At 44.8% G+C, this 8,413-nt stretch overlaps 1 long non-coding RNA gene across 1 annotated transcript; it reads left to right on the top strand.

Annotated features, from left to right (window-relative positions):
* Window positions 1-336: 336 nt before the first annotated feature.
* LOC109381323 (uncharacterized) lies at window positions 337-8,159 on the top strand. Its single transcript, XR_002123698.1, has 3 exons — window positions 337-530; window positions 5,682-5,837; window positions 7,970-8,159. It is a non-coding gene; the product is annotated as an uncharacterized LOC109381323 (long non-coding RNA).
* The last annotated feature ends 254 nt before the right edge of the window (window positions 8,160-8,413 follow it).

An 8,413-nucleotide genomic window follows, 5' to 3' on the forward strand; every position in this document is an offset into this window, starting at 1 on the left:
TAACTTGTGGCTGTGTTTTTGCTAGTTTCTTACCTCTGGGCCTTCTTTATAGCTTCGCCCCCCCCCGCGCCGCGTCCCGCACACGCGCGCTCCCGCCAGCGGCGGCGACTGGGTGGCAGGTAGCTAGCCAGCCGGCCTCGGTCCGGTAACCCATGGCAACCGCCCTGGTAACCCATAGCAACTGCGCTGCGGAAAGAAAAAAAAAACCGGGTGGAGGGGGGCGGGGGGTGGTGAGGGGGAACAACAACCGCAAAAAGTCAGCGATTTACGGCCCAGCCTGCAGCGCCCTCTCCTCTGCCCCACCTGCTCCAAACGGGCACGTGAGGCCCCCTTCCCAACGTTAAAAATGACAACTCGGGCTCCTTGAAAAATAAGAATAAAACATCATAATGCAGAGAGGCCTGGGGTGGCGGGTTTGGTGTGGGAGGGGGCTTGGAATTACCGGTGACCCTCCAGGCCGCCGGGTTCATCGTTTCCAGGGGCCCCGCTGGGTTTGTGAGCGCGCGTGAAGCTGGGACCCAGCCGCCCAGGTGGGTTTCCAGGACCGCTGGGTCCGGGTCGGACGCGCCGGAGCCCAGGGAGGTGGCGGCGGCGGCGGTGGCCGTCCCCAGTCTAGGGCTGGACCCGAGTCTTTGTTCTGTGGATGCTCGCGCGGCGCTGCGATCCCCGGCCCTGCCACCCAGCCCACGAGGGGGTGACGAACCGCCGCTCGGTCCTGGGTATGGCTGAGGCCTGGAGGGTCCCCGCGAGCGTCCCGGGGTACCGGCGGGGCTGGGCGAAATGTTTTCTGTGTCCCAAATGTTTTCTGTGCGCACGCACCGCACACGTTAGTTAACCCCTTTCCCCTCTAGCCTCCCCAGGACCCTAAAATCCGCAGGACGGACGCGCCTTCGGGGTAACCCGCTCCCTCCGGTCTGGGGAGGGAGGGTACCGTCGCACCTGGTGGCAGGACTGGGCAGCGGGGAAGAAATGCGTGCCTCCGGGTCCGGAGATGGCCCCGGGCCAGGGTGTAATATGTGTGTGTGGAAGATGGGGGGCATGCGGGGTGAGACGACTCCCCCACCCCATTGGGACTAGGGCCGGGAGCCGAGCTTTCTTTTGCCCTGGAAAATAGAAGCGCGCGGCCGGTGGCATACCAGGTGCAAGGCCGCGGGAGGACAGAGGAGGGCGCTGCGGGGCCAGCGCGGCGAGAGCGTGCCGCCTGGTGTCCGGGTCTGGTTAGCAGTTGCGTGTTGGAGTGGTGGTAGGCTTCCAAGTGGAAAGAACCTGCGACCTGCAGAGATTTCAGTCTGTGCTTCGGAACATCATCTGCTCACTCCCGTATTCTCAGAAGCCCCAGCCCGCAATAAGAGGATGCAGGAAACACCCCGGAACCGGCTGCATTCCATACAGAACACCTAAGTACATAAAAAGGCCAGTCCACAAGGAACTGTAACGGGGTGAAGAGAGATTGCACAAGGAATCTGGGAGCCTGTAGTTCTAGGTCTACAGTAGTTCTAACTAGCTGTGATTCCAAACCCATTTTGATATTTTAAAAGGGAAAAGGTTTGGCCAGGATGATTCTTAAAGTCCTTTGAGATTTTAATACTAATTATTCTCCCTCAGTAGGTGTGTACCAGTTACAAATCCAAATAGCAAAGCCATCAGCAACATCCTTTCTGAAGGCAAAGGCCTGCTCAAGTACAACACACACACACACACACGCACACACACACTCACACACTGTACAATATATGTACCTGAAGAGATTAGGGCAACACTGTTTTATAAATCTCATACTTTTATTAGTAAAAGGAAAACTGGCAATGTAAAGAATCTGATTTTAATCCTTTTATAAAGAAAAGAATCTTCTGGATATATATTTCTGTTGCTGCTTAGGGAAACTTGGTTTATTTTCACAAAAATGCCTGTGCTGGGTGATTCTGCTGCCTACTGGGCACCGGGCACAGAGGAGACCGTGTGAACCCTTAGAGGTAAAAGATAGGGACTTGCTTGGTCTGGGAGCCATTCAGGACAACTCCAGCCCTCTGCATAGTGGTGTACTGGGAGCCCTGTGCTTTAATTTCATTTTTTTTTAACAAAAGCAATTACAGAAAAGTGCAAATTTAACGTGTGACATTTAACATTTTGCCGTGGCAGGCAGCCTCCACTTAAATGGGGCCTTTCTGCGGAACAACAGGAGCCAAAAGGCCTTGTGTCATGGAGTAATGTAAGACACAATCTGGGCTGCAAACGCACAATGAATCGGGAAGGATTTATGTAATTAATTGACCAGTCTTAACCTGTTATCGTGATGTAAGGAATTTGGAACTCATTAATTTGGGCTCTGACAGATTTCATATTAGAGCTGGCAAATATGGATTGAGCCTCTTATTCTTGTAGCAGCTGGAATTTCCATGACAGTGAGGATTAGTGAAGAAGACCTATTGCTGGAGTCAAACTGCCTCTTTGTAATCAGTAGCCCTGCTCTGCATTAAAGGCATAATGAAAAAAAGAAAAGAGAGAGAGAGAAAAAAAGGAAAAAGCATATTACCTGGCTGAAGGAGCAGAGGGGATTGTGCTCTCTCTGCTAGTGTGTGCGTTGAGCTCACGCCTTTGCCGTTGAAGACATGCATTTCAACCTTAAAGTTAGGTGGTGGTTTCTCAAGCACCTTGAGAGAATGAGAGGGTCCAAAGGTCTCAGGGTCAGGTTTGGTATTGTTGTCAAAGTTAAAAGGGATTAAAAGACGGAGCCTTTGAATTTCCTCTTTGTGTGCACAGAGACTGTAAGAAGAAGGGAATAGAAGTCTTAGGAGGGGCAAATGGTATTTTTTTGTAATGTCATAGCCACAAATGAGCAATTCAGAGCCTTGCAGGAGAGACTGGCTTTCTCAGATGCCACTTAACTGTCTCCTGGTCAGAGCTCCTCTGTGGACCCCCCACCCCCAAATTCCAGAACTCACATAATGAACATTTCATCTATAATCTAATCTGTGTCCTCTTCATGGTATGTAATGTTTAGTGATTTGCCCATTTAGAAATGTCTAGTTTGTTCTTTGAGATTTTAAGAAAACCCGGTAAAAATCTAACACTCATCCCCCTCCCCCGACCACCACTGACAATCAGAAAACTGCTAGGTTGAAAAAAAATGGTCCCAAGATTAAACTAAATGCTTTTGCATTTTCTTTTTTTCACAATAGGTTTCCCCTATTGCTGTGCCGTGTGATAAGGTTAATATAACAACTGCCATAAGGATCATTAATACAGGCAGATAAGCAAAGTTGCACGTTTAAAACACTTTCAGGGTATCATTTGCCTCTTTCTGCTGATAAAGAAGGCTTTGGTAACAAATGCACAACACAAACACTGAACGTTTAACTTTTCAGACAGAAAGCCCAACTGACCTTTCCTAACATGTTATTATTCATAAATACTCGTCAAAGCTGGCTGCTCTTGAAATATGTCTTTTAATTTGTACATTACCTTTTAAAAATTTCCAGTCAAACCTATCTTAAATTTTAATATAACAAATATTGTTATAACATAAATCTTTGCAAAAACAAAAAGATGTTCAACCCTGGAGGGTTGGAAATTTCCAACCCCTACCTCCCCTCACCTTTTTTTTTTTTTTCTGAATTGATTCCAACCAAATTCCAAAGTAAAGAATTTTCTGTTTAGTTAGTGATAATGGGATTTGATCTTGCAATGAAAAACTTGGTACAAAGATTTGTTTCATGATTATCTTGTTTACGAGTGATTTCTTCAGCTTTGGTTCCCTTTAAATGAATGCACGAAGATAAATGCTAGAAATTTGCATCCATATATTACTGTTATCCTTCGCATGGGGAGCAAAAAGAGGGCTAGTAGTTGTTATTGGTGTTATTATTTCAGGGGGAAGGCTGTGAAGATAAACAATGGGTATCAGCAAGACTTGGCTAACTAGTATAAACCATGACAAGGGCGATTAATAGTGTATATAAACACACTTCAAATTTGTATACACGATCTCAGCTCTCACCTAGGGATTTCTTTGTATTTTTTTTAAAGGGTAATTTGTAAGTTGACAATTACAAGGTTATCAACTCATGTGTTCTGTGTACTGTTTATATATTAGAGTTATAGAATGGACATATTGAAGTGTGATTTCCTGGAGAGAGTGTTGACTAGAAGGAAGCCTCGTGAATTGGGTCTGGCTCTGCTGTTAGCACGACCCAAAAGGCAGCTCTCACCCTCTCTGGACTGCGGTTTCCTCATCAGTCCAGTAAGATTGAATACAGAATGTCTTTAAAGGTGCTAATAAGTGTTATTAAAAATGGGGAGGTTGGGTAGAGGTTTCCATGGTCAATTACATTTCAGATACATTGGGTTAGACAGAGTTTCTCATTCCCTCTGCTTAGAAGGGTCTTTTCCTGTCCCCCTCCCAATGCGTTCTTGCTTGACTAGTTCCTGCTAGTTATTCCGATGCAATGTGCCCACTCTGACCACACTCACTACAAGTCAGGTGCCGGTTCACAGTGTTGGTGTAGCTTGACAAACCTTGTGTCCCTACATGCCTTACTGACAGCACTCATCCCCTTCATGATTGGTCACCCATCTGTCTGTCTCTCTCTGCAGGCAGTAGCGCCTGGAGAGCCAGGACTGCATTTCATCTCTGACCCCCCACTACCCAGCACCAGCCCACAGTTTAACATGGAGCACATTCTAGAGTCAATGATGAGTTACTGTCACAAGATGCGCAAAGGGCCTACAGGCCCTTCTTAAAGCAGCAGAAGTGGCAGAAGAGCTTAGAGAGTGGCAATAGGTAACTCAGAGATGGTTGTCTCCTTGAACTGGTAACTTGGATAGTCCTGAGGACGAACAAGAACCCTCTGCCACAGTGCCTCCTTTGCTATTTCTCTTCGGCAGTAGACCTTGAAATGGTGATATAATTGTCCATGTGTGAGGTCCATATGGCCATCAGTAAATGCTTTGCTCAAAATTACTCTTCATTGATCAAAAAGACCATTCGTTGCAATAGTTCACAATAATTTTGGTGAAATATTTCTTTTACTCAGCTTGTTTCTGATAAGCCACTGTGCCTAGTAGTATGCCATTCTATAAATGGCTGATGATTAAGTTGAAATATTTGACTGTGTGGACAGGTTAGCATTTTCTCCAAATCTGTGCTGCTATGTCATAGAACCCCATACAAAGCTGAAACCCAGTCTGACTTTTAAAAAGGTATTGAAGAGTAACAAAGCTTTACTAGGGTCTAAAATAAACACCGAAAGAGTCCAATTTTAACCCCTAAAACTTTCTTATGGTTCTTTTCTGAATCAGGTGTGTCCACCACTATATTAAATAGTAGACCTCCAAACTCAAAGGTGACATTTTTGTAAGGGTCTTGACAGTGAGTTGTACTGTGAGCAATTTAATTTGGTGCAGTCTAGGTATTTGTGTAGCCTGTGGTTCAGCTTGACCTCTAGAGGAACAAAAAAAAAATGTAACTGTAGTAAACACTTGTTGCATTCTGACACTGTGCTGACCTATAAGACCGCCAAAGAAAAGTCAAGGAACGGTGAAGGCAGGTGAGATGATACTGCCTGTAAAGGAGCCTGATTTGAAATAGCGTGTATGTAAATGAGGAGCTGGAGTTATAAAGAAAACACTGTAACTATAACAAAGGGTGGATCAAATGAGTGAGAAATCAACTTCTCTTACAGTAACTCTTCGAAGCAGGTGGGCAAGCCCCAAGCCAGGAAGTCATTCAGGAACCCAGGCTGGCGGGGTGGCTCTGCCATCTTCAATGTGTGCTTTCCAGTTTGCTCTCACCATTCCTATTTCCAGCCAGAAAGAAGAAAGGAGGGAACACAACTGAGGTGAGCACCATTTAATTTATTTTTCAATAGAAAATTTCAAATATATGTGAAGGTAGGGATAATGTAGTGTAATACATCCCCCTGTGCCTGTCACTCAGCTTAAAGTTATCTTCACCCGGTCAAATGTGTATCATTTGTATCTCCCAATAGGCCCGCCCCCTTTGCTGGATTACTTTAAGTTAAATCCCAGACCTCTTTAAGAAGATGAAATGGAAATTGCACACGTCACTACATCACTTGGTGTACATTCAGTCACGTGGCCACATCTAGCTGCAAGCAAGGCTGGGCTAAGTCTCTAACTGAGAAGCTGTGTGTCTGGGAAAGAGGAGAGAATGCCACATTTGAGATGATAGGATGTGGGGGGGAGTACTTGAGAAAGGCCAGAGAGATTGAAATTAAATTACTCAGGGAAAGACTAAGAACATTTCTACACTGCAGTAAAATCCAGTGATGACAACTGCATAATGACACCTTGGGAAAGACTACATACAGTGAGTCTTATGCACTTGGATTTTCAACAAATTCAACGTTTGCTAAACAAAAACAGAACAGCAAAATGAAGTAGCTTAGAAGGCCGACACAGAATCATGCTGTTTTTCTCACCTGTGTAAAATTAGCTGAGACAATGATTTTAGAGGACAGTCAATGTGTATAAATTATGAAGATAGTTTATCTGCTTCTGCTGTTGGAATCCTGTTTTTTAAGGTATTAAAAGGTGTGTGTTTAAGACTTTATGTATTTTCATGTAATGAAAAGAGAAGACACAACAGAACTTAAAATGAGCAAAAGAGAACTAGTTTAAACTAGTTTAATGAGTTAATTCATGTCGAGAAGCGTTTATTGAGCATGTACTGTATTCAGAGGATTGTCCTAGTTCCTCCATGGGATACAATAATAAACATATAATCCTTGTTCTCAGGGGCTCTCAATCTGAGGTCAGATACAAATGTAAACAGCTAAACATAATATGAGACGGAATGAATTAGTTGCCATAGTTGAGGGTAGTGGACATCCATTGTTGTACCTGCCCACTGTGCATTCTCTTCCTGCAAATCTCTTGATTTTCTTCAGAAGCAAGCCCTCTTCATTCTCAGTTCTCCTTGGAGTTGATTCAACCTGCATGCCCAGAGGCAGCTATATCCTAAGTCTAAGCCAATCAGAGCAATGGTATTTTCCTGGCCCAAGTGATTGGTTCAGGAGTGGGCACATGACTCTATCAGAACCAATGACTTTTGTGCAACTGTTGAGAAAAGAAACTCTCTTTCCTCTTCTGGGGTGGTTGAGATAGGATACAAGGCCGGAACTCTGGGAAACCATCTTGCTACTGGAGGAGTAATGCCTGCCTGAGGATGTGAGACAAAAGGATGGGCCTTGATGACATACTTTAAATCTGATAGATACGGCCCATGTCAAGCACTGCAGTAAACACATCATTCACTGGTTTCTTCGTTTATTCGAGCACTTACTCACTTTACTGGCATTGTCGCATTTAATTCCTATAACATTAATAAGAGGTAGGTACAATTATCCCCCACTGTATAGATGAACCTACTGTTAATTAATGGAAGAGTTGGAGTTGAACACAGGTCTGTTTCTAAATTCTTAATAATTTCCCTTTTCAGGAGAAAATGGCTCTGATAGACCAGCGTATTTTCTTAGCGCTTAGAACAGTGCATTCGGTTAGAAGATGCTCCTTACCTGTTCTTTGGCTGAGTGCTGTTGGTGATCTAAAGGGTGACAGTTCTGCTAACCAAAGTAGGGAGCACATGAAATGGTGTGGGAGGAAGTAGAGGAGAGGATGAGTTCAAGTGCAGCAGTGATGACTTGGGACGTGGATACAGGGAGAGATGGTATGCTCAGAGGTATAAATATGGGGTTGGAATCAGGAGAGAGGTCAAAGACACAAATTTGGAAATCCTCTGACAGGAAATTGACAACAGTCATCTTTGCATGCCAACTAGGCCTTCCTTGACTCAACATTGTAATCCCCTCTCAATTCCCTTACCCCCCCTTCCCTCCCTCCTTGCTTCCCTTTCTTTCCTGCATTGTATTCTCCATAGCACTTACCACCTATATCTGTGTTACTTATCTATTTGTTTTTACCTGTCTCCTCTGCACCCCCATTTGTACAGGGAGATCGCTGTTGTTCACGTGAATGCCACATGCCTAGGAGGTGCTCAAAATATATTTGTTGAATGAATAAATGAAAGACTAGAAGTGGATGACAGTGCTCTCTGATGGCGATGATAAATGATAGAGTAGGGTGGACAGAAGGCCAAAGAAGAGGAGATCCTGGAGGAAACTGAGAAAGTCTCAGAGGCAGAAGGTAAGTCAATCAACAGCAATCCCCAAGAGTAAAAGTAGCTGAGGGTTTCAAGAAGGCAGCAGTGGGCCGCAGGGTTCGATGTGGCCAAGAGATCAAAAATGGCCAAGACCATTATATTAGGAGCGAGTTCTCCTTGGTAGTTTTGTTCAGCATCATAATGTAGTAGCACCCGGGATTCCGTCAATTATGAGAGTTTGCGTTCTAGCCAGCCATTTGTTAGTGATTTAAATTTGGGTAACTCGCGGAACAT

This window comes from Hipposideros armiger, unplaced genomic scaffold (assembly GCF_001890085.2).
Source record: "Hipposideros armiger isolate ML-2016 unplaced genomic scaffold, ASM189008v1 scaffold_47, whole genome shotgun sequence".
In the NCBI taxonomy this organism is placed as follows: domain Eukaryota; kingdom Metazoa; phylum Chordata; class Mammalia; order Chiroptera; family Hipposideridae; genus Hipposideros; species Hipposideros armiger.